General features: G+C 42.8%; 1 long non-coding RNA gene across 6 annotated transcripts in view; it reads left to right on the forward strand.

Annotated features, from left to right (window-relative positions):
- Positions 1–25,606, forward strand: part of LOC103565902 (uncharacterized) — a 201,513-nt gene that overhangs the window by 64,651 nt on the left and 111,256 nt on the right. For 2 of the 6 annotated variants that reach the window (XR_011533933.1, XR_011533938.1), the window contains one exon: positions 21,159–22,342. The exons of 2 other annotated variants lie outside the window; for them this stretch is intronic. This is a non-coding gene — a long non-coding RNA (uncharacterized lncRNA). Of the gene's footprint in view, positions 1–17,082; positions 17,432–19,299; positions 19,401–21,158; positions 22,343–25,606 lie in introns of those variants that run through there. 2 more of the 6 variants (XR_011533935.1, XR_011533937.1) reach the window with 2 other exon arrangements.

Below are 25,606 nucleotides of genomic sequence, written 5' to 3' on the forward strand. Positions count from 1 at the left end.
ATGAATGAGCTTGACTGTTTGAGGAGCAGGATGAGACACAATGTGGCTAGAGCCCAGTAACAGAGGGGCCCAGTGTGGGAGATGTGGGTGGAGAGGGAGGGCAGATTATGTGGGGCCTTGGAATTTTTTTGCCTGTTTTTGTCTTTACTGGAGGCTCAGGTGGCACATGACACTTCATAAAATGGCTTCAGAGGTAGGGGGTAGAAGGGACACAAAAAATAAACTGGGGTGGGAAAGAAAAACAACCAGGAGGAGGTAAGATCTGGCTGGTTCCTTCTCAGCCTGATTTAGAGGACAGAGTTGGTGCCTCTGAACAATAAAGATGGATCCATTCCTTCAACTCTTGGTAGGGGAGAGAGGGACAAAAAGCAAAAGGCTGTTGCTTTGGCCCTCCTGAGTCTCAAGGAAAAGGAGGAAAAACCTGTGTTTTGATGTCATGAATTATGGGAAAGGGAGAGGAGAGTGTTGGGTCAGTTGGAAAAACGGGCAGCTCTGGATGTCCTTTGAGTTGGAATCACTCCAGTATGGTGGTGGTAGGCATCCCCACTGTTGATGGGGGCCAAAGTCTCTGGGGCTGTGAGCTGCCTGGGTCCAAGGGGCTGCTGCCATTGCTGCTAGAAGTAGGAGTTGTTTCATGGGCACTGGGGCTCATCCAGGAACCACCAGTGGGGCCTTGGCTGGCTGGTCTTGCCATCCCCACCTTCTGTGGGAGTCTGCTGGGGGTACTGGGGCAGAAAGGCCAGTAACTGGGCCAGAGTCTGGGTATGGGAGGATATTTTTTTTTTTAATTGAGTTATTGATAGGTTACAATCTTGTGAAATTTCAATTGTACATTAATGTTTGTCAGTCATGTTGTAGGTGCACCACTTCACCCTTTGTGCCCACCCCCCACCCCACCTTTCCCCTGGTATCCACTAAACTGTTCTTGGTCCATAGTTTTAAATTCCTCATGTGAGTGGAGTCATACACAGATTATCTTTCTCTCGCTGGCTTATTTCACTTAACATAATTCTCTCAAGGTCCATCCATGTTATTGCAAATGGAATGATTTTGTTCTGTTTTGCAGCTGAGTAGTATTCCATTGTATATATGTACCACATCTTCTTTATCCATTCGTCTGTTGATGGGCACTTAGGTTGCTTCCACGTCTTGGCTATTGTAAACAGTGCTGCAATAAACATTGGGGTGCACAGGACTTTTGGGATTGCTGACTTCAGGCTCTTTGGATAAATACCCAGTAGTGGGATGGCTGGATCGTATGGTAGTTCTATTTTTAGTTTTTTGAGGAATCTCCATACTGTTTTCCATAGTGGCTGCACCAGTTTGCATTCCCACCAGCAGTGTATGAGGGTTCCTTTTTCTCCGCAACCTCTCCAACATTTGTTGCTATTAGTTTTAGATATTTTTGTCATTCTAACGGGTGTAAGGTGATATCTTAGTGTAGTTTTGATTTGCATTTCCCTGATGATCAGCGATGATGAGCATCTTTTCATGTCCTATTGGCCATCAGTATATCTTCTTTGGAGAAATGTCTGTTCATGTCTCCAGCCCATTTTTTGATTGGGTTGTTTGATGTTTTGTGGTTGAGTTGCGAGAGTTCTTTATATATTAAGGATATTAAGCCTTTGTCAGATATAGGACTTGCAAATATTTTTTCCCAGTTAGTGGGTTGTTTTTTTGTTTCAATCCTGTTTTCATTTGCCTTGAAGAAGCTCTTTAATCTGATGAAGTCCCATTTGTTTATTCTTTCTATTGTTTCCCTTCTCTGAGAAGGCATGGCGTCCGAAAAGATCCTTTTAATACTGATGTCAAAGAGTGTACTGCCTACGTTTTCTTCCAGAAGCCTTATGGTTTCAGGTCTCACCTTTAGGTCTTTAATCCATTTTGAGTTTATTTTGGTGAATGGTGAAAAAGAATGGTCAATTTTCATTCTTTTACATGTGGCTTTCCAGTTTTCCCAGCACCATTTGTTGAAAAGACTTTCTTTTCTCCATTGTATGCCCTCAGCTCCTTTGTCAAGGATAAGCTGTCCATAGATGTGTGGTTTTATTTCTGGGCTTTCAATTCCGTTCCATTGATCTGTGCACCTGTTTTTGTACCAGTACCATGCTGTTTTGATTACGGTAGCTTTGTAGTATGTTTTGAAGTCAGGGATTGTGATGCCTCCCGTTGTGTTCTTTTTTCTCAGGATAGCTTTAGCAATTCGGGGTCTTTTCTTGCCCCATATGAATTTTAGGATTCTTTGTTCTAATTCTGTAAAGAATGTCATTGGGATTCTGATTGGGATGGCGTTGAATCTGTAGATTGCTTTAGGTAGAATGGACATTTTAACTATGTTTATTCTTCCAATCCATGTACATGGAATGTCTTTCCATCTCCTTATGTCGTCAACCAATTCTCTCAGAAAGGCCTTGTAATTTTCATTATATAGGTCCTTCACTTCCTTAGTTAAATTTACCCCAAGGTATTTTATTCTTTTTGTTGCGATTGTGAATGGTATTGTATTCTTGAGTTCTTTTTCTGTTGGTTCATTACTGGAGTATAGAAATGCTACTGATTTATGCAAATTGATTTTAAACCCTGCAACTTTGCTGTAGTTGTTGATTACTTCTAACAGTTTTCCAATGGAGTCTTTGGGGTTTTCTATATATAAGATCATGTCCTCTGCAAACAGTGAGAGTTTCACTTCTTCCCTCCCTATTTGGATTCCTTTTATTCCTTTTTCTTGCCTGATTGCTCTGGCCAGGACCTCCAGTACTATGTTGAATAAGAGTGGTGATAGAGGGCATCCTTGTCTCGTTCCTGTTTTCAGGGGGATGGGGTTCAGTTTTTGCCCATTGAGTATGATGTTGGCTATGGGTTTGTCGTATATGGCCTTTATTATGTTGAGGTAGTTTCCTTCTATGCCCATTTTGTTCAGAGTTTTTATCATAAATGGCTGTTGGATCTTGTCAAATGCCTTCTCTGCATCTATTGAGATGATCATGTGGTTTTTATTCCTCAGTTTGTTGATGTGGTGTATCACGTTGATTGATTTGTGGATGTTGAACCATCCCTGTGTCCCTGGTATGAATCCCACCTGATCCTGATGTATGATTCTTTTGATGAATTGCTGAATTCTGGTTGCCAAAATTTTGTTTAGAATTTTTGCATCTATGTTAATCAGTGATATTGGCCTGTAGTTCTCTTTTTTCGTGGTGTCCTTGTCAGGTTTTGGTATCAGCGTGATGTTGGCCTCATAGAATGTGTGAGGAAGTGTTCCATCTTCCCTAATTTTTTGGAATAGCTTGAAAAGGATAGGTATTAAATCCTCTCTGAAAGTTTGGTAGAATTCCCCAGGAAAGCCATCTGGTCCTGGGGTTTTATTCTTTGGGATGCTTTTGATTGCTGTTTCAATCTCTTTCCTTGTGATTGGTCTGTTCAAATTGTCTGCCTCTTCTTGAGTGAGCTTTGGGAGATTGTAGGAGTCCAGGAATTTATCCATTTCCTCTAGGTTATCCATTCTGTTGGCATATAGTTTTGTGTAGTATTCTCTTATAATCTGTTGTATTTCTGCAGAGTCTGTTGTTATTTCTCCTCGCTCATTTCTGATTTTGTTTATTTGAGCTTTCTCCCTTTTTTTCTTTGTAAGTCTGGCTAGTGGTTTGTCAATTTTATTTATCTTCTCAAAAAGCCATCTCTTTGTCTCATTGATCCTTTTTACTGCCTTTTTTGTTTCAATAATATTTATTTCTGCTCTGATTTTTATTATTTCTCTCCTTCTGCTGACTTTGGGCTTCATTTGTTCTTTTTTCTCTAGTTCAGTTAGGTGTGCTTTAAGGTTGCTTATTTGGGATTTTTCTTGTTTGTTAAGATGTGCCTGTATTGTGATGAATTTTCCTCTTAATACAGCTTTTGCTGTATCCCTTATGAGTTGGTATGGCATGCTATCATTTTCATTTGTTTCCAGGTATTTTTTTATTTCTTCTTTAATTTCTTCAATGATTCATTGCTTGTTCAGTAGTGTGTTGTTTAGTCTCCACATCTTTGTGCCTTTCTCAGCTTTTTTCTTGTAATTAATTTCTAGCCTTATAGCACTATGATCTGAGAAGATGCTTGTTATTATTTCAATTTTTTTAAATTTGTAGAGGCTTGCCTTGTTTCCCAACATATGGTCTATCCTAGAGAATGTTCCATGTGCACTTGAGAAGAATGTGTATTCAGCTCCTTCAGGGTGGAGTGATCTATATATGTCTATTAAGTCCAATTGTTTTAGTTTTTCATTCAGCTCCACTATTTCCTTGTTGATTTTCTGTCTGGATGATCTGTCCATTGATGTGAGTGGGGTATTGAGGTCCCCTACTATTATTGTGTTGTTTTTAACATCTTCCTTTAGGTCTGTTAATAGTTGCTTTATGAATCTTGGTGCTCCTGTGTTGGGTGCATAGATATTTATAAGCGTTATTTCTTCTTGATGAAGTGTCCCTTTGATCATTATATATTGTCCCTCTGTGTCTCTCTTTACCTGTCTTATTTTGAAATCCACTTGGTCTTATATGAGAATTGCAACACCTGCCTTTTTTTCCTTGCTATTTGCTTGAAGTATTATCCTCCACCCCTTCACACTCAGTCTGTGTTTGTCCTTGGGGCTGAGGTGTGTTTCCTGGAGGCAACAAATTGTTGGATCTTGTTCTTTAATCCATTTTGCCACTCTGTGTCTTTTTATTGGAGAGTTCAATCCGTTCACATTGAGAGTGATTATTGATGCATGTGGACTTAATGCTGTCAATCTGTCACTCATTATCTTGTTTTCCTGTGTTTCTTTTCCTGTGTGCTTTAGACTACCCATTTACTACTGCAATTTCTTATGCTGGGTTTCTTAGATTTTTCCTCATCCATGATTTGTGACTCTGTTCTGTACTTTATTTTAGTGTCTACCTTGAAGTTTGTATTTAGAATCTTGTGTATAATATAGTCTATTCTCTGGTGGTCTCTTACTTACTCGACCAATACTGATTTAGACCCTTTGCTCTTCCCCTCCTAAATAATCATTTTCATTTTTTATTCCAACTCGTCTTATTAATTTGTAGTTAGAGTGCTAAGATCGTCCTTGTTTTGATAGTTTCCTTATTTTTACCCTAATGCTATAGTTGAATATTTGCTATCCTGTTCTGGTTCTATCCATCGGTCTCCCTAGTCTGTGGATTGTGTCCCCTTTCTCCCTTTTTTCTTTTTTCAAGTATGAGAGCCTTCTTGAGGATTTCTTGTAGTGGAGGGCTTTTAGTTACAAATTCCCTTAACTTTTGTTTGTCTGGAAAAGATTTAATTTCTCCCTCATATCTGAAGGAAATTCTTGCTGGATAGAGTATTCTTGGCTGAAGGTTTTTATCCTTTAAAGCTTTGAATATATCACTCCATTCTCTCCGAGCTTGTAGGGTTTCTGTAGAGAAACCCGCTGACAGTCTGATAGGGGCTCCTTTATAGGTTATTCTCTTTTTTTTTCTTACTTCCCTGAGTATTCTTTCCTTATCATTCCTATTTGCCAACTTTACTATTATGTGCCTTGCGGTGGGTCTTTTTACATTGACAAATCTAGGAGATCTAAAACCCTCCTCTACACACATTTCTCCGTTGATCCCTAGATTTGGGAAGTTCTCTTCAATAATTTCGTTAAGCACACTTTCTGCTCCATTTTCCTTTTCCATATTCTTGGGAATTCCTATGATCCTTATGTTCTTACTCCTCTTTGAATCCATTATCTCTCAGAGATTTTCCTCATTTTTTTATATTCTTAGTTCTCTTTCTTCCTCTGTCTGGCACCATTCAGCCTGTCTGTCCTCGATTATGCTGATTTGCTCCTCTATGTGGTCTACATGGGCATTCAGGGAATCCGTATTCTGTTTTATCTGGTCCATTGTGTTTTTCATCTCAAGTAATTCTGTTTGATTCTTCTTTATGATTTCAATCTCTTTTGTGAATTAACTCCAGAACTCGGCTTGTTTCTCTCTCTTTGTCTCTACCTCATTGAGTTTTTTGATTATAGCTGCTCTGAATTCATTATCACTTAGTTTACCTAAGTCCTCAGGACTTAATTCTGTGTTTTTATTGTTTTCCTTCTGGTCTGGGGCTTTTATAAATTGCTGGATGGTAGAGGAGCGGTTTTTTCTCACGGTGGTAGAATTCAGTTGCAGTTACAGCCTGTCGCCACTAGATGGGGGTCGAGAGCGGCGTGTTAGCTCTCCGCCTTGGGGCAAGACGGCTGTGCCCACTGGCTTTGTTGGCGGGGAGGGGCTGTTACTCACACACGCCAGTCTGGGTTCAGATCAGAGTTCTGTTCTCTGGTCTCCCAAGGCCCTTGATTTATAGGGTCCCCGCGGACGGAAGCTTTCCCCCCATCAGTGGGTCTCCACTGAATCAGCGGCAGGAGTCCTGGATGATCCCCCGGTGGCGCGGCCCCTCCCCCACTGCTTCGCAACCCGCGCAGCAGTGAGATCGCAGACTCTAGGGGAGGGAGCGATGTTCTCTCCTACCGTTCCAGCGCCTCCAAGGCCGTCTGCAAGGTTTATGATCTCCTCCTTCTTGGTATGGTAGGTCTCTAACGAGCTGGCATTATGTTTATTCTCTGAAATTCAGTTCTTCCAATCTTTTGTTGTATTTTGGAGGGGAGAGAATCCCGGGTCAGCTCACCCCGCCATTTTGCTCCGCCCACTAGCTAGGATATTTTTGTTTTATACCAAGTCAATGGAAAGCTATTGGAGAGTTTTCAGCAGGGAGTGACATATTCTCATCGTTTGATATATAATTCTGAGAAATTGAGAGGTATAATTAGCAAAATTAGGTGATTTCTAAAATATGCTAAAAGGAGACAATAGAGTGAACAAGTGCAAAGATTCAAAGATGACGCAGGTTTTTGACTTAGCAAATTGGGTGGATGGGGGTGCGACAGAAGGAGGAAGCTTCGTATGGGAATTGATGTGCTATTTTAGATGTACTGAATCTGAGGGTCCCAGGGGGCATCCAGGTGGAAATGTTGTGTAAGAAATTGGGTATATGTGTCTGAAATTTTGAGGAAAAGTCTCAGAGATACAGATTAGAGGCTCATCATCATTATGTAGGTGGTTGTGAAAACCATAAGAGTGGCTGAAATTACACAGAATGTGTGTAACACGAGTAGGCTAAGAATGGGCCCTTGGGAACAAGAATATTTTAAAAGTGGATGGAGTTAACAGTATCAACAGAAGAAACATGGAAAGAAATCAAAGGAATTGTTTTTATAATAAAGACTTAAATGTGTTCGTTAGATTTGATAGCATGGAGTCCTTGGTGAACTTGGGGAGGTAAATTGAAGCAGGAAGTGAACGTTGACTGCTCTTTGAGAAACTTCGCAGAGAATGGAAGGAGACAAATTGTAGGGAACAGTGCAAGGTTTGTGGAATATTTTTGTAGGGTGGGAAGAAAAGAATAGAAAGGAAGAGATTGAATCTTTAAGAGAAAAGGGAAAGTTGGAGGAATGAGAGCTTGGAAGAAAGACTGGACAGATTTGGAGGACTTATTTTTAAATGGGAAGGACACATTCTCTCAGCATGAAATGAGGTAGTGGAAGTGTGGATGTCCACACGGTTTGCTTGCAAGGTGATAATATTTAAAACCGAAGGGCTTTATTGTGGATGATCCTAATTGTATCTAGTTAGATAGTAAGAAGTTGTTGGCCCAAGAGCTCTGTTTAAATATATATTTTTGCTTTTGAAAACATTTTATTTTGGGGCAGGCCCCATGGCCTAGTGCTTAAGTTCAACGCGCTCCAGTTTGGCAGCCCGGGTTTGGTTCCCGGGTGTGTGGATAGTGCTGCCGTGAACATGGAGTATAAGGAATACAATCAGTCAGAAATGAAGAGAGTCAAGCAGAATCCACAGCTGGATCAAAATATTTGGTAGGAAAACAAAAACCGAGTCCAGGGTTTGTTTAGTAGCCAAAAAACCTTAGCCAGCAGGCAACTGTGGAGTACAGCTCCTCGTACTTAGTCATCGGGCCCTGTCCTAGGAGTTTGAGTTAATTCTGAGACATATCAGAAAAGAGGCTTTGGTTAAGTAACCTCGTTTCTCTGACTATGGAATAAGGTCAGGCAACAGCTTGCAGTGGGAGATAATCATCAGAGACCTCGGCTGCAGGGAGCAGGAGATCCGGGCCTGGGGAAGCCAGGGAAAGGTTCAGCTTTAGTTCTGGAAGCCTCATTATTTTCTTTTTCGATCACCTCAGCATCTTCTACCTCTCTCCCCTCTTTCTTCCTCCTTTCTCCTCCTCCTCCTTCTTTTCTCTCTCCCCACCTCAGTTCTCTCCCTCTCCCTCCTTCTGCTGGTATTGTTCCTCTTAAACTTTCAGAGATGCTGTGTACAGGAAGTAGGTGGGGAGTAGCGAAGATTACTTGTCTTTGCTACACTCTTGTTATCTTTGTTCTCTCAGTTCCCTACCATTCAGGTCCCTTCCCCAGTACAGATCAATTGAGCCAAGGAGCTGCGACCAGGCAGAGTTTTTAAAGACAACACCACTGCTCCTAACTAAAGAATCTCTGGTCATTTCATCTTCTCCCAAGAAAAGGCCTAGGTTGTCTCAAAGACTGGGACCCATGCTCTGCCTGCCTGCTGAGCAAGTGTGAGCCTGCTTGAGGTTCTCCTTCCCTTTCCCCTGGAACTCCAGATCTGGAGAGAGGAGGAGAAGACTGGCTGCTCAGCCCCGGGCGCCCGTAAAGAGGACAAGAAGGAAGCGAGAAGTGCAGCCCATTGCCAGGGTTGGCTTCCAACTTCCCAAATTTTCACCACTCCCTTAATTGGCTTAGTGACACCGAACACTTCTTAGCAGAGCAGAGATCAAAGTCTTCGTTTATTTACTGCTCTCTTCTGTCTGCTCCAGTCTGTCTGACAGTCTTGCTTCAGTGGGCCTAATGAGCCAGCTCACGGCTAGCCTGCATTCAGTAACAAGAACTAGGGCAAATATTGGGCACCTGCTTGGCATAACTTTTGGTGCTGGGAATATGATAGTAAAACTCAGCTAAGACAACGAAAATCATTTGTGTAAGTCTGAAAGCATCCTCTATTTTATCACTCCCTGCCCAAATCCAAACCGTTATTATGTCTTATTGACTTTATTTCCTGAAAAGTTTTCAGATCCATTCACTTCTTTCCAACTTTACCTCAAACTCCTACATTCTCCTGCTCGGACCATTGCGATTGTCTTCTAATTGCAAATCACATTTAATTCTACTCCTGTCTAATAAGTTCCCATATTGCAGCTAGATTCCCTCCACCCCCACCCCCGGCCCCCAACAAACATACGCTTAAAACACTTGTGACTTCCCAATGCTTTTAGCATAAAACCAAACTCCTAACTAAGGTCAGTGAAGCCCTGGGCATTGGGCTCTCCCTGCCTGGCCTGCCTCAGCTCACACCGTGCCCTACTCCTCACTTCCTTAGGTCCAGCCACACTGGTCTTCTTTTAGTCTCTCAAATTTTAAAATGCGTACAGATCACCTGGAATCTTGTTAAAATGCAGATTCCATTTTAGTAGATCTGGGATGGAGCCCGAGATTCTTCATTTCTAACCAGCTCCCAGGTGATTCCAATGTTGCTGGTCCAGGGCTCTGCTTTGAATCCAAAGGTCTGTCAGTCCCGGTGATCCCCTTGCAGATGCTTTTGCACAAGCTGTCCCTGGTTTCCCTCAATAATGTTTCCTCCTCCTTCACTTGAACACATTGTTCAGATCTCAATTCATCGTCACTTCTCAGGGAATTCTTCTCTGATCTCCGCAGCTAGGCCAGAATCCCTCAACCCCAAGGCAAAGTCTCATGGAACCACGTGTCTCTCCTTCTTACTACTTAGCACAGTCAAGTTCTATGTTTTCTGTGGACATTTTTTTGATCAAATATTTATCTCCCCCACTAGCCTATAGGCTCCACAATGAAGAGTCTGTGTCTGTTTTCTGATTACCGTTGTATTCCCAGAGCCCAGCACAGCATGAGGCTCTCAGAATAGACACTCGTTAAATATTTTTTAGGATGAATGAATGAGTGGTACCCAAGTCCCTAGCAGTCTTTCCTTTCACCAGCCAGGTAAAGGGGTGACTTAATTATGCTACCTGATGGATGTTTAGACCTTCAGAAGAAAATGGCTTTGTCTTTCCCTTGTTGTCACAGAGATTCTGCTGCTTCTATTTTGGATTGCTTCCAGTGATGTCAGCAGCCTTTGCATGCACTCTGAGTTTGTTTCTGCCTTGTGGCTGTTTGGCTCAGATGGCGACCTGGGGTTAATAAACTCATGTCTTCACAAGCAACAGAGATTCTCTCTGATTACTTCAAATAACAGGGGCTGATTGTAAGGCTGTATGTGAGAAAAAGGAAGATGGCGATCTCAGCAGAGCTCTGCACTGCTGTCTTTGGTTAAATGCAGGTCTCCACACAGCCCTTGTCACCGTGTCGATAGTGTGGGTTGATTGCTCCCAACTGGGTGGCCCTACCATTAAGACATCTCAGCTATTCTTCCTGTCTCTGTATCGCTTGGAGCGTCTTTCAGTTTCTGTTCTTGCCACCACTTGATTACCTCTCACTACCAACTGCTTGCTCATAGTTTCCACCACTTTCTGTTGCCTGTGGCATCACTGCATCTGCCTTCTTAGCTTTTACTCCCTGGTGTCTATTGTTCATATTCTCTGTATACTTTGCATTCACATTCACTCAGAGAGAATTTGATTGCCGTGCTTAATCACTATTATCTTTTTCTGACTCGCATCTCACAATAAGCCTATGCCACTGACTGGCCTGTACCAGATTTGCTGCCTGTGAGTTGAGTGCTCACACTGGTCCAAGCCAGTCTGAGCAGGACAGTATGCTCACATGCAGTGGTGTGCTGCAGGCGGCTCCTACTGGTCCCCAGAGCTGATTGTGAAATATTTAGGAATTTGATGAGCCCAATTGTTAAGGAGTCAATAGCCTGAAATCAGCCCAGGTAGGAGTATTTACACTGTGAAAATTGGCAAAGGATACAAATCAAGGCTCTTTTTTCCCAGAGAGCCAGTTTGCTAACACATGGCTGCAGGGACTAGAGAAGAAGGCTCACCCCCAGGAAGCATTCAGAGCCATTTCTCTTGGTGGTGTGGCTGCCATTCTGAGGCTTCCCTGACGGGGGTAGAGTAGCTGGCAAATGCCCTGCATGACTAGTTCAGTCTCAGCAGGTCACTCTCAGGGCTTCTGAAGTAGACACTCCTTTCATCATTGTTGCAGCCTCAGTTGCTGTTATACTTATATTTTTGTTGAGTTTTGTGGGAAACAAACACTGAAATGGAGATTTGTGTGCAAAATCGTATTGAGGAGTATGCTTGAGTTCGCCTTTTATGGAGGAGAGTGGGAGGTAAGATTGCACGCAGGGAGGAGTAGAACTGCAATGTAGTCATCAAAAAGGCATCAGCTGATCCCACGAAAAGGACCAGCAATTAGATGGGCGATGCTCATTGGACAAGATGGCTCTTTTCGGAGTAGAGTGATTCGTAGGGAGGAACTCAGCTGAGAACCATAGATCGGCTGCCAACACTCTCAGCAGATAGAAGAATGAGTACCTTGGCTTAAGGAGAATCTGGGTGGCTTACACACATCCACTACATGTAGAAGGGAAAAAAGTGTGTAAAAGTGGTTAAAGTTTCCCTGGACCATGCTAAATTTGTTTGATTAAGTTCCCCAGTAGGAAAGCTTTCATCATTTTTAACAAATCTCTAAAGGTTATTGCTCTTACTTTATACAATCTTTCCATTTTTCAGAGCCCTCATTTCCTGAAAAGAGTTGTGACCCCACTTTCCTCACCAGCAGGATTAGAAGACAGTATAATTGGCATTTCACAGTATCACACTTCCCTATCTTAATCGTCTCTGCCCACCTCAGCTTGTCCTCTCTCCTCAGAGGGGTTCTTTTCTCCAGAGTGAATGTCACAAACCGATGATTACTGATTACACTGCAGCCTCTTTCTCTTCACATTCATACATTTCCATCCTGGTATTGGTTTCAATGTTTCCCACTCCTCCATGCCTGGCAGACCTCTTGTACCTTTTTGTAGGTAGGTCTCAGAACCTATATTGACCTGCCCAGTTGCAGATATGGGTGCCCCAAGAAGTATTACCTTGGGGGAAACTTGCCAGATGTGGCACATTAAAGATGCTACGAGTTCTTTGACTCTCCTCCCATCAAGAGGTTGTGGAGGGGAGAGGGTGTCTACGTCCCTTTGTCTTGAAAATGTGTGGCTCACTGATTGCTTTGACCAGTAGAAAATGGCAGAAATGATATTGTACAGTTGCCCTTGCCTAGCCTTTAAGAAACTGGCTGGCTCCATTACCTCATTCTTAGAAAACTTTCTCCAAGGCATTGAGTCATGTAAGAAGTCCAACTACCTGAGACCATCATATGGAGAGGCCAGCATAGGCACTCTGGTCAGTGGCCCCAGCTGACCAGCCTGCCTGTCATCCCTGCCCAGGTGCCAGACATGTACACAAAGCCACATTGGACCTTCTATCCGTCAGCCAAATACCCTTAGCAACCTCAGCCAATGCCACAGGGAGCAGAAGAATCACCCAACTGAGTCCTGCCTGAATTTCTGAGTCACGAGATCTTAAGATATCATAAGATGAGGATTGCTTTGAGCTGCTAAGGTTTGGATTGATCTATTACACAGCAATAAATCACAGGATCATCAAGTATGTGGCATTCTCAGTCTCTGACCAGGACAATGATATTTTCTTGATCGTTGTTTCATAAATCCTACAACTAAATATTCCAAAAAGTTTTAACAATTTAAATATATTGTTCAAATTTCTTTAAGAAATTTAGTGTCTAAGATCTCTTCTGTTGTCTACGTAAACATGTATAGGGATATATGTTTGGAGTTCAAAGACTTTTTTTCTCCTAGATGTATAGATATGAAAAGTGCCGGGTCTTTTTCTCTGTGTTTTCTCTCCTTTTTCCCTTTCTCTTGGATTATAGTCCTTTCCATTCAACCCATAACCTGTGGAAAGAACTATGAACAGGTTGGGAAATAGAGGGTTAAAAATGGTGGTGTTTGGGGTTGCCTTTCCTCCTTCAGAATGGAGTGGAATCCTAGGCCACAGGCCATTTACCCCTTGGGGGATGTATCTCTCCTCAAGGACAGAGTGCTTCAGAAGTCTGACCTTGCTGAGAAGATGCTGTCATCTGGTCTTCTTATACTGGGGAGAAACTGACTTTTTATGGAAAAATTTCAATTGTTTTTAAAAGGAGAGAGAATAGAATCTTCGCTGAACTGCAGTAAGGATGTGGACCTCATGGAAGGATATATGATTGAGAAATTATTCCTAAGTCAAATCAGACAATGCATAAAGAGAATCTAACTTCTGCATACTGGAGCTTTGTCCCTATGAGCCTTGCTATTGTAAAATCTCATGTGGTCAGGCCAACTCAGATACCTCGAGAGGCCTCCTGAGAATTCTTCATAATTTGGTTCATAATTTTGCATTCCTGCCCTTCTCTGGTGTGCTCTTGGGTAAGTATAGACAGGACTGACGAGTAGACCAGGGAGAATGCAGAAAGGTTAACTGTGCGGTGCACAGGACTAACCTAATCATGTGTTATTCTGTGCATTGGAACTACAGAGGAAAAGAGGGATTTGATACCAATCCCCTTGTTTACTCATGAGAAAAAGGGTGGTCCATGGAATGTAAGTGACTCATCCAATATCACATATCCAGTTGTCAGCAAGTTGGGATTAGAAAACAAGCCATTGTTTCTATTGTGACTACATCAAATCTTGCTTCTATAAACTTATTCTTTCCAAAATATTTATTGACCTCTACCTCATGCTACATACTATGCCAGGCACTGGTAATCAAGAGCTGAATAAGACAGAGGTGGTCTTGGCCTCATGGAGCTTACTCAACACAATCTAGTGAGGCCAAATAAAAAATGGTACCCTGTGGTGGAATATAGAGTTAATAGGATGACCATCAAATTAAATTTTCTTTAGCATAGTCTTACTTATTGAACCAATGTTAGAGCCGGCATAGTTTCCTCCAGGATATTCTGATATCCAGAACATTCTAAGGAGAGAAAAGTTTGCTCTTTTTCTCTGCTTTTATTTAAAAAGTTGGACATTAAGTTCACAGGCTTTGTTTCTGTTACTTTGCTGCTTTATCTTTGTTCTCACAGAAACCTGGAAGCTGGCTAGTCAATCTCTGTTCTTCCTGCTAAGGTTGATAGCCCTATAAAAGGTTTATTAGTCTGATTTTGTTGTCAGGGAGAGTCATTTATTTACTTCTCTTGGTTTAAACTCTTTATCAAGTGGAACTGATTGCTGATATGAGACAAATAGAAGACAGATAAGTTGATATATGAATATAGAAAATTCTGGTATGTTGGAATTAGTATTTTGAAAAAGTTTCCAAAGGAATAGCGAGCCAAGATGTAGTTAGATTTTCTCTATAAACATGTGAGCAGCAACAATTGAATAAGAAACACACCTAAAGACAAGATTGGATGGGAATGTATTAGGATAATTCATGTGGAATTGCCTATATTCAACTATTTTTGACCTACAAAACTAGCAATGTTCTGGAATTCAACCAAACATATTCTACTGCTTGTATCAAAATCAGTTTGATTTAATGTTCCTTTACTTAATTTTGAGCAAATGCTTTATTAAGAGCTTTGGACAAGTCAACTCTGATGGCCTTCCAGTTAAGTTTCGGTGTGCTCCCCTTCAGTGGCTTGGGTTCGGTTTCCAGGTGCGGAACAACACCAATCGTCTGTCAGTAGCCATGCTGTGGCAGTGGCTCTCATAGAAGTACTTGAGGGACTTACAACTAGAATATGCAACTACGTACTGGTGTGGGGAAAAAAAAAGAGAGGAAGATTGGCAACAGATGTTAGCTCAGAGCAAATCTTTCCCTGCAAAAAATAAGAGCTTTGGGCAATTTTACCTCTCCATGACTGTTTCCTTATTTGAAAAATGGGGATAATAATAGATTCTATTTATTTATTTACTTTAAAAATCATTTTCTCTAGCCTGATGCATGTTGGCACACAGGCAAGAACCCTAGGTGCCATCCTCAGGTTGGCTGGATCACAACTTTAACCTGCTCCTTGAATTACTGAGGCCTTTCTTGATCGACCGCCTAGTCGCAAATTGAAATTGCTTTGTTCAAATCCACATGCATCTCAACTCATTGGCTCCAGCTCATTTACATTGCATTTGTTATCTTTAAGCTCTTCCTTTTTAGATCAGTGGTTTGCAACACAGGATACACATTCAAACCCCCCAGTGAGCTTTTAAAAGGTACTGATGCTTGGCCTCCACCCTAGAGCTCCTGATACCATTGGTCTGGGGGCGCTGAGACATCAGTATTTTTTCAAAACCTCCTTAAGTCGTTCTAATATTCAGCCCGGACTGAGACCCAAAGGGCCCTGAGAAATCACTGCATGCCTGCACATCTTGATTAGTGTTTCCCTTCTCCCTCACGAGGCCCCAGCATCCTGAGGACTTAGCCCAGGTCATATTTATACGTTTTGTCTGTTTTTTGTGTGCAGCCCTTTCCATCTCTTTCCCTATCCTTCTGTGTAAATAAGGTGTTAGTGAGAAGGAAGGCCTGGGGGAAGAGAGGTGTTCAGAACAAGGCTTCTGACACTGGAGACTTGAGAGTGCTTACGTAGGGAGGCCTCAGACTGCTAATGGCAGGATTCACCTGTCCCCAATGGGAATCCCAACAAACTTGAATGTGGCAGTGAGAACTGCCCAGAAAAGAGCTTTTGAGGTCTCTTGATCTATGCCAAGTGGGGTCCCTGAGCTATACTACCCTTAGGCCTTCTCTGCCTCATGCATCTTGTCCTCTAGGTACAGCCTGTGGTTCTGAACACAAGCCATTGTGCCATTATCGGTATCTTTGCTGGCGCAGTTCCCCTCTCTTCATCTTGACAGCTGGAATTCGATCCTAATTCTGCCTGCTTTATGAAATCTTTCCTGAGTCCACCCCAGCCAGTCTCATGTAGTGTTTGGAACTTTCATACCATCTGGCAGCAGGCAGAGTAGACATAGCAGTGGACTGAGGACTAGCCCAGGCTCCAGTTCGGAAACCAATGGTGTCTGAGCATCTATACTCACAATAAGTATTTGTCAAATGACTGATAATGGAATGAATGAGTTGCCTTGGGCAAGAAACTTTTCTGCACCTCCATTTTTTTTTAATCTGTGGAATAGGGCCATTGTAGACAGCTTTTTTCCTCTAAGAGTGGTCCTTGGAATGCCTGTATCAAAATCCCCTGGAGATCTTGTTTAAATGCTGAGTCCTGTCCTCCCATCTGAATCAAAATTGCTGGAGGCCTGAGAGTCTGTTTAACATGCACATGATATAATATAACATGATAATAACATTATTATGCTCACTAAAATTGGAAAACCACTAAATTAGTGGTTATCTGTTCAATTAAATTGACATGATGGCGGTTATAAATGTAAAACCTTGCAATTCTTAGAGACAGGAAATTCTTTTGGTTGACAGTAGATGGAAGAGATCTTTTGGTTGGAAAAGCCATTAGGGAGTGGAAAGAACTTGAAATACTCCAGGAACTTCGTCTGCAGGTGGAAATATGTTGGGGCAGAGTGAGAGCAGCAAATTTGAATATCATTGATTATTCACATATCCTCCCCCTTCATAGTCAATAATTATGCATTAAATATCTGTTCATCGGGCTAAGCCAAGCACTGGCGATAAAGGGGTGATTTCTGCTACATCTATTCCATGTAGATGATGAGGCTGTTATATTATTCATACTTGGCAGGATCAGTTCCATGACCAGGAAGCAGAAGCCCTAGGAAGTAACTGAATCCAATTTCCAAGGTGCTCGACTGTCGTCTTACAAAATCTTGAACTCTGCATTGCAACTGCTGTTTTGGGTTTATGGATTCTGTTTTCCATGGGAATGGCTTTGGAATTTTATGAATGAGATAAGCAAGAGAGATTAAGACTTTATAAGAATTTTTTTTGGGGAGGAAGATATCTTTGCTGTGATGTACCAAATCTAAGCAGGGGCTACATGTTATGTTACAGGTTTTTGGACTGTGAGTCTTCTGAAGATATGAAATCACCAGCTGTGATGACTTTATTCCTGTTCAAATCGGCATGTGGCTTCCAATGAAATTTTTAGTCATCAAAGAGCAGACTTGCTGTGCTTCTGATTAATTGTCAGAGCCTTTCTTGTTAGAAAAGCTGGCTTTTATTTCTGACTCTATTACTGAGCCACTGTGTGATCTTAAGTATGTTAAAGAGCTTTGGGATATCTTGGTTTCACATTCTGTAAAATGGAGATAAAGATACATTGCATATATCTTTCAGAAGCACCGTGAGGATTAATGAGATAATGTTAGCAGGCATATTAAAGTTACCCAATTTTTTTGTATTCAGATTTCTGACTCATTTCCTAATAGTAAAAAAGGGTCGTGTATTAAAAAAAAAAGCAACCATGCAGGATTGAGATTATAGTAAGCTGTAATAGTTATTTTCCAAAAAGAACAAACAGACGACAAGGAGAATTATTAAGATTCTCTCTATAAATCTCCTCTTTTACTTTAATTCCATGTTCTGTCCATACTTTAGAAGAGAATTTTTTTACAGTGCTAGGAATCTTGATCCATATGCCAGGTCATCTGTTTAATTTAAAAACCATTGAAATGGACTGAAACCTTACATTGTCTGTAATAATTTGCTTTCCTGAATGATGAGGGCGATATTCCTAAACAGGCAATAAGCCCAGAACTCACGAGCATCGTTATCTTATCTCTGGGACAACTCAGTCGCTGCTGGAGGAAACTCAAGAACCAAAATTCATGGGCTAAGAATAAGAGAGGAGCTATCCATCATCGCCGGCCCATCCATCATGCTGTTGCCCCACATCATGCAGGGAGTTTGCCTGCTATGAATTTCATCAGTGGCTGTATTTCATAAGTGGAGCCTAGTGATCAGACAGGGTCACCCTGAAGCCCCATCTGGAGAGGAAGGCATCACATGGCTCCCTGTCTGTCCTAGATTGATGGCTATCCCAGCATCCGTAGGTTTTAAAGATATGGAAAGCAGCTTAGACAAAACTAAGGGAGCAGCTCTGTGGCTACATAAGTGGACACAAACCACAGGAAGTGGGGGTTGAGGGGGAGGAGAGGGGCTGGAGGGAGGAAAAAAGAGGGAACAGAAAAAACAGTAAATAAAACATGGGAAAAAGAAAAAATACAGGCATGGTGGGGGAAGGAGACTCCAGAATTATATGTAAAAGTGAGGATAAAAGGAAAAGAAAGCAAACACAGATGGAAATAAATCAGAAAGACATTCATTTTTACATTCACTGAGATGATATATTTGGATCCTCCACAAAGTTCTCTGTGTCAAGTGTGCGGTATCTACTTTCCCAGGAGCCTTTCGTTTTCAAAGTGTTTGCGTATATCCTCCTCACTCAATCCTTTCAATAAGCCAGTCCAGTATTATCTCTATTTTACATGTGAGAAAAAGGAGGCAGATTTATTGTGAAGCAAATAAAGCTTAAGTTTCAGGGCGTTTCACTAACACAGGCTCCCTCCTAGGCTCTGGGAGGGTCCCTAACAATGTTATTATGTTGTCACTTATTTCTGTAAACTTTAGAAAGGAACACAATCTTCAGATTATTGCTGTCTCTTTCCTTTCTGACTTCTCCTCTATCGTGCTTCACCTTGTGTTGGGTGACACTCGGGCATTTTTTGGAAGTGGAGGTGAGAATGCCTCTAGAAGGGGTGTGGTGGGATATTCTTAGGGGGTTCTAGGTCACTTGCAGGTATGGTTAAATGATGGCTAGCTGTTCCGGGGTAGGAGTAGCTTTCCAGAGGTGGTGCCCCTCTCCCCCAACTCAATCTCCAGTTCCTATGGTGCTTGACTCTGTGGACAGTAGAGAAGAAAGCAAGCTTGAAATGAAGGGTGTTAAAAGTTGGTCTGGGGGAAATTTTTCCAGCGATCTGATGCGTAAAATTGTGAGCAGACCATGAAAAGACATGGAAAAGACTTAAATGCATGTTAGTAAGTGAAAGAAGCCAATCTGAAAAAGCTACATACTGAATAATTCCAACTATATGACATTCTGTAAAAGTCAGAAAAGGAGACAATAACAAGATCTGTGGTTGCCAGGGGTCGGAGAGAGGAGGGGAGTGATTATTTAGAGAGCACAGAGGGTTTTTAGGGCAGTGAAAATACTCTGTATGATATTATAATGATGGATACATGTCACTATGCATTTATCCAAACCCATAGGATATACAACACCAAGCGGAAACCCTAAAGTAAACTATGGACTTTGGGCAATTGTGACTTGTCAATATGGGTTCATCCTTGGTAGAAAATGGAGCATTCTGGTGAGTGATGTTGGTAATGGGGGAGAGGCAATGCCTGTGTGGGGCGGAAACAGTACAAACAGGAAGGACAACTGAATGTGAAGTTGCTTTTTTTGTGGCTCTCACCTATCCACAAGAGCAAAACAAATTTCAATTAATCATGCTAGGAAAAAAATTTTTTTTCTATTGCTTCCCTTTGGAAAATCTTACAAAATTATCATATGAAAAGATTATCAAAGAGTATGCAAACAAAAATGTAGGGGGAAAAGTATTAATAGAGGTATTTGAGACAGCATAAAAATGTCTTATTATTCAGGATTTTGTAATATTTGTGGAATTTGTCAGCTTTTAAAATTTTTTAATGATTTCATTTGTCACTATAAATATGTAGTCACTTTTACACTTAATTTTAGATTAGTAGCTGTGTGTTTTTCTTAAAGAGGGTCTTTACAGCACGTATAATCTTTAGGTTCCACAAAACCTGGATTTAATAATGGAGATAAAAGTCAGATAAATAATTTTCCTAAGCTCACATGGCAATTGGCACAAGAGGCCATTGAACACAGATCAGCTGGGTTCTCTGAAGCTGTCTGTCTCGTCCTTGCGTCTTTCTCTGACTTTAAGAGAAAAGTGAAAGAAAGTATTGCTCTGGACATGTTCCAGAAAACACACGCACATTTAAATTGATGTCACAAAATACCTAAACATCAGAAGGATGTGACACAGTAGGAAATGACTAATAAGTCAATGATTTTATTAAGTGGTAACTTTAGGTATAAAAGAAGATATTTAATATCTTTTAAATCAAAAGATTAAAAATTAACAATGAACTGAATTTATTATTTGTTTTGCTTTTATATAGAGATGAATAGAGAGCATGAATGTGTATTCAGTAGGCCACAGGAATAGTGCCAAACTTTAAATCAGAAAACCTTGATTCAAGTCCCCATTCCACTGCTAGGGAGCCTGGTCTTCGTGGCAGGCTTGGGTAATTGGCCTCATCATTCCGTCCCTATCCCTGCTACCGTGGTCTCTTGGGGGGTCTCCCACAATAGCTGGTCTCCCCTCACCTCTCTGGGCCTCCTTCAACCCAGTCTCCTCACTGAAACCTGAGTGATATTTGCAAAATGCGAACAATGTCCTCTCTCTGTACCAGCTCTGCTTATTGTCCAGCCCCAATGACTCTCTCTGCTCCTCCAGCTCCTCGTGCAACACACTCCCTGTCACTTTCTAAAGAAAAAAAAAAGACTGTTCTGCTTAGGTTGTTGAAACCAGCTCACTGACACGATGTCATGACCATATTCTCATATCATCAACTTGTGACAAGTGCTCTTGTTGCATCTTCCACATGGTTTTTGCCGAGAAGAATGTCCTCATGTGCTGTCAGTTGGTTGAGCCAGTAATCTCTGATGTCCCTGCTGGCTTTTGTGCAGGTTTCTCTTGTTCAGTTGCACTGGTTGTGCAGATTCAGAAGATGCCACGCTTGATGCTGGCGCGGTGGGTACAGGTGCAGAAGTGGGAGCAAGAGCAGGGACAGAGGTGGGGGCTTGAGCCACAGTTGCTGCTGGGGAGGAAACAGCTGGAGCAGTAGGGGGCAGGATTTGATCTCTAGGTTGTAGCTTGGCTGATGTTGTCACTGCTTTAGGATTCGTCCCTGTAACCATTGCAAACTTTTTCTTATCATAGTTATAATGGCTGAGGGAAGTATCATCCTTAAGGGCTTTATGTGCAAAAATTAATTTTTGTCCTAATACCTAAAATGCATCATTCACCTTCAAGGTTTTTACTACAAAGCTGCAGCCAACACCGACACGTCTTGTCTCCTGTACGCAGCTGCATTCTGATACTGTGGTAGATCCGGGCAAGGGAATATATTTCAGTGCTGAAAAGAAATGTGCTGTCAAATCCTGAGAAGACATGGAAGAACCAGATGAAGACTGTGGACCATCTCTTCAGAAAGATGCCCTTCCATCTGTGACACACCCACTGACATCCCTCCAGGGCTGCAGGGTAAGAAGCCTGCCTGACAGTGGACAGCAGCGCTTCTCAACCCTTGTCCACATCACGGCATCTGGAAAACAGGGACATGTTTTTAGCACAGTGGGGTAAATCAAAGCGGGTTTGGAGGCAACTATACACCACTTAGTGAAAACATTTATTTTGTTTATATCATATCATTATAATAAGATAAATATAATACAAATATTATAAATGCTATAACAGATTGAGTTTTTCTAAGCTTCCAAATGAAAACTTCTCAAAAATTAAAAACAAACATGGAGCAAATTTAATTGCATATTCCTAAGAGAGACAAGCTAATCCGAAAAGATGTATGATTCCAACTGTGGGACATTCTTGGAATGACAAAACTATAGAGACAGTTTCCTTGTGGCTGTCAGCTGGGGGCTGCCCTGAGCCTCGAGAAACCTCTCTCTGGTCCTTGCCCTCCCTCCCTGCATCTCAGAGACGGGAAAGTCAGGGGGAATCCTTCTCATTCTGGAATCTCTCTGACTCTCCGTCTGCTGCATCTCTCCTCTGCTTCCAGCCTGAGAAAGTTCTCTACTTTGAAGGGCTCATGTGACTAGATGGGGCCCACCCAGACGATCCGGGGTAATCTTCCTGTCTTCAGGTCCATAACCTTCATTATCCGTCTGCAATCTCTTTGGCATTTAAGAGAACATATACACAGGTCCCCGGGATTAGGACCTGGCTGTCTCTAGGGCAGCGTGAAGGACATTATTCTGCCTCCACCTGCAATGTGTATGAAGTTAGCAACAAGGAATGGTGGTTGCATAGCCAAGCACAAGACCCTGCACCCTGGGATGGTCTCGGTTGAGTGGAATAGGATTATCGAGAGAAAAAATTCGTCAGATTTGCTTGAACAATAAGGAAAACCGAATTATACCAAATCTGTAACTTTTTTCCCCCTGAAAAAGTCGTGTAATAAAATCCAATGTCATTAGTAGCTTATTTCACAAATATTCAAAAGGAAAGAAGTAGAACATCCTTTCTTTATGCCCTAGGTTTGTATTTTTTGGGGGTGGGTGGGGGGTGTGGGGGAAGATTAGCCCTGAGCTAACTGCTGCCAATCCTCCTCTTTTTGCTGAGGAAGACTGGCCCTGAGCTAACATCTGCACCCATCTTCCTCTCCTTTATATGTGAGACGCCTGCCACAGCATGGCATGCCAAGCAGTGCCATGTCCGCCCCCGGGATGTGAACTGGCGAACCCCAGGCCTCTGAAGCAGAATGTGCGCACTTCACCGCTGTGCCACCTGGCCGGCCCCTATTCTGTGGGTTGTGTTCCAGCAACTGCTGGGGGATGTGCATATTTTGGTGAGATAACAGATACAGGAGTCATGTTCATTCTTTTCAGAGTCTCTTTTCAGGTTTTGTAGAAACATTTCAAGAGCCTTCGTTATGTCAAATTCTGGTTTTATATCGCTGAATATTGTGATAATAGAGCCACAGAAGAAAGAATCACGTGAAAAGAGCATAAAAGGCATGTTTAAAGAATCACGTTTCTGTGATTATAACATTTTCATGTTGAAGAAAAGTGACCATAAAACGCTGGACCTCCCTTCTCTTGCTTCCTGGTTAATATTCCCAATCTTCCACGTTACACATCTCCAATAAGGAAGATAAGCTTCTTTTAATGAATACCACAAGCCAAATACTTAGGAGTAACATCACAAATAATGTATTTTTTGTACTGAAAGACAGAGGAAATTTGGTGCTATTTAAACGTCATATTTTTTCCATGTTGTAGATGCCTGTCAGTTTAGGAAGCTAAGGTGACTGCAAATTTAGAGTAACGATTATAGCCTCTTTCCATAGGCTAGACGTAGAAGGTTCTTATTGCCCACAAAAATATGCAAAATAGTTAATCCCCAAGTTTCACCTTTTACTGATGATGTTGTATTATTTCTTGATTGATTGATTGACTTGATTTGATGTCGCATTGTTTTGTTAGGGTAAGTTTCAGGTGTACATCCTTATAATGTGATTTCTCTGAAGACTGCATCGTGTTAACCACCAAAAGTCTAATCCCCATCTGGCACCATACACCCGTGCCCTTCTGCCCCTTGAATATGGTTCTTGAATGAAAAAAGTACATTGGTTCGCTTGCAGAGTAAGGAAAACTGAATTATACCAAGACCTTCACAGAAATAGGCAAAATTAGATAAACTTATGGAGATATTGTCTTCATTTTATTGTCCTACCAGAAAATTCTGTTCATAGAAACCGCCCAGATACCCACTTGCACTTTGATGTTTCCAGGGGTTCCTCTCAGTTGTCCGTAGAGCACTGCAATCTATTCATTACCTTGCAAAGATGGTTTTTAAATGATGAGTGAGTTTGTCTTCTCAAAGCACTCTTGAAAATAGTGCCTTGGATGCCGTCCATGACCCAGAAGCAGGAGACAGGGGGCTGAGGGCAGGGGTCGGTCACACCTTCATCATATGCTCATCCAAGCCCAGCTTCATTCTGGCCGTGCCCGGGGCATGGGTTAAAGAGTCTGCCGTGTCTGCCCAGAGGAGGTTGATGGGAGGAAGCAAGGCGACCTGGGCCCCGTAGACAGGAGAGTCAGCAGAGTGACAGCGACCCAGGGAAGAGAGAGAGTGTTGGTTTGCACCGGAGGGTGTTGGTAGAGATGGAGGTGGGTGAACAGAGCGAGTTTGAAGGAATCATCAATGGACGGCCCGATGCATTGGATGCAGAGGGTGAGGAGCAAGGACAGGTCAGGAGGGGTTTCCAGGTCTGGGCTGCAAGCGAGGGGACGTGGGGCTGTGGACTGACTAGAGCATTCTGAAGCTAAAGCGAGTCCTCCGTGGCTGGCTTGCCCAAGAGCGACCCCAAGTCTGTGGTTCCTCGTGCTCCTCTGAAACAGGTCGTGTACTTGGGACAGGATCCGTCCATGTAGTTAGGAGCGTTTGAGAGGATAATTGTGAGCAGGTCCCCTGCACAAGTTCTACGTCAGTTCTGCTGGGCTGTTTGTACCTTCATGTCTGTGCCTGGGTGAACCTTGGCCAGAACATCCCTGCCTCCTTTACGTTGCCCATATTTTTCCACATAAACATCAAATGATCTATCTCCAGCATGGACATTATGTGGGAGCAGTGCAGGGAATGAGGCCCACCCGAGACCTGAGGAATTAGAATCTCCCCTGTCGCCAGATCTCCAAGTGATTCCTGTGCCCCGGAAAGTGTGTAAAGCACCGTGGATAACTCGTCCCTCTCCCTCAGCATTCAGCTCAGGACCACCTCCTCCAGAGAGCCCTCCCTGACCTCCCACCCACCGCCCAGCCTGCCGCAGGGACAGTTAGAGAGCCGGGCACAGCGCCTGCAGTGGGTGCACACGCCACCTCCACGAGCACTTCTAGTCCGTGGGTCTTCCTCTTCCACTGGCTCTGCGCTCTGCTGGGGTCCACTGAGTGTTCATCTTGGCAACTCCACGAGCAGCATCGTATCGGCTCCACTCAGGGAGCAGATGCATCACCCTTGGGAATCCTCATCCTGCCCTCGAGCCCCTCCCGGAGCTGCCCTGGGAGCCCCTGTTGTGGGAGCGCCTGAGAGGTGAGACCCTCTGATCCCCAGGGCCTTCAGGGACGGGCGAGACCTCATGGACGTCCAAATGGACACGCCTACTCCCCCGCTCTGTTCCTTCGAAAAACAGGCTTCTCACTGGTTGCGCTACATCCACACACAGCTGATTGTATTTTTCGGGTTTCCCTGCAGAGATTTTACCGAAGTTTAGTTAAAGTACCGCAGAGCATACACAAGTCATAAGAAAAGTTCCAAAAGTTATTGTTCATTCCTCTTCTTGGACCCCCAGCATCCCAAACACAGCCTCAATCTGTCCTGCTCCTCCGTCTCGGTGACGACCACCCCACTGCCAGCCCCAGGGCTCTCTGCAGACCCGTGAGACCCCTCACCAAAATGCTGCCCCTCTCCCTGCATTCCACTGTCTTGAAAGCCACAGAGATCTATGTAAACAGCACATCACTCTATGTCCCTCTCCCTTCCAGGTCTACACCCTCCCCTGGTGTCACTACCTAGCACTAGAAAGACGCCTCTGCAGTGCACCCTGCTCCCTGCCCCCCTTCCACTCCCCCTCATCTTAGTCCCATGTCCGCTGCCCCAGAAGCCACCTCTCAGGCCTCTATACTTCCTGTTCCGTCTGCCTGGAACATTCGGCCCCTGATCTCCCAGGCTATCTTCTCTTACGT

This window comes from Equus przewalskii, chromosome 27, assembly GCF_037783145.1.
Source record: "Equus przewalskii isolate Varuska chromosome 27, EquPr2, whole genome shotgun sequence".
Lineage (NCBI taxonomy): Eukaryota > Metazoa > Chordata > Mammalia > Perissodactyla > Equidae > Equus > Equus przewalskii.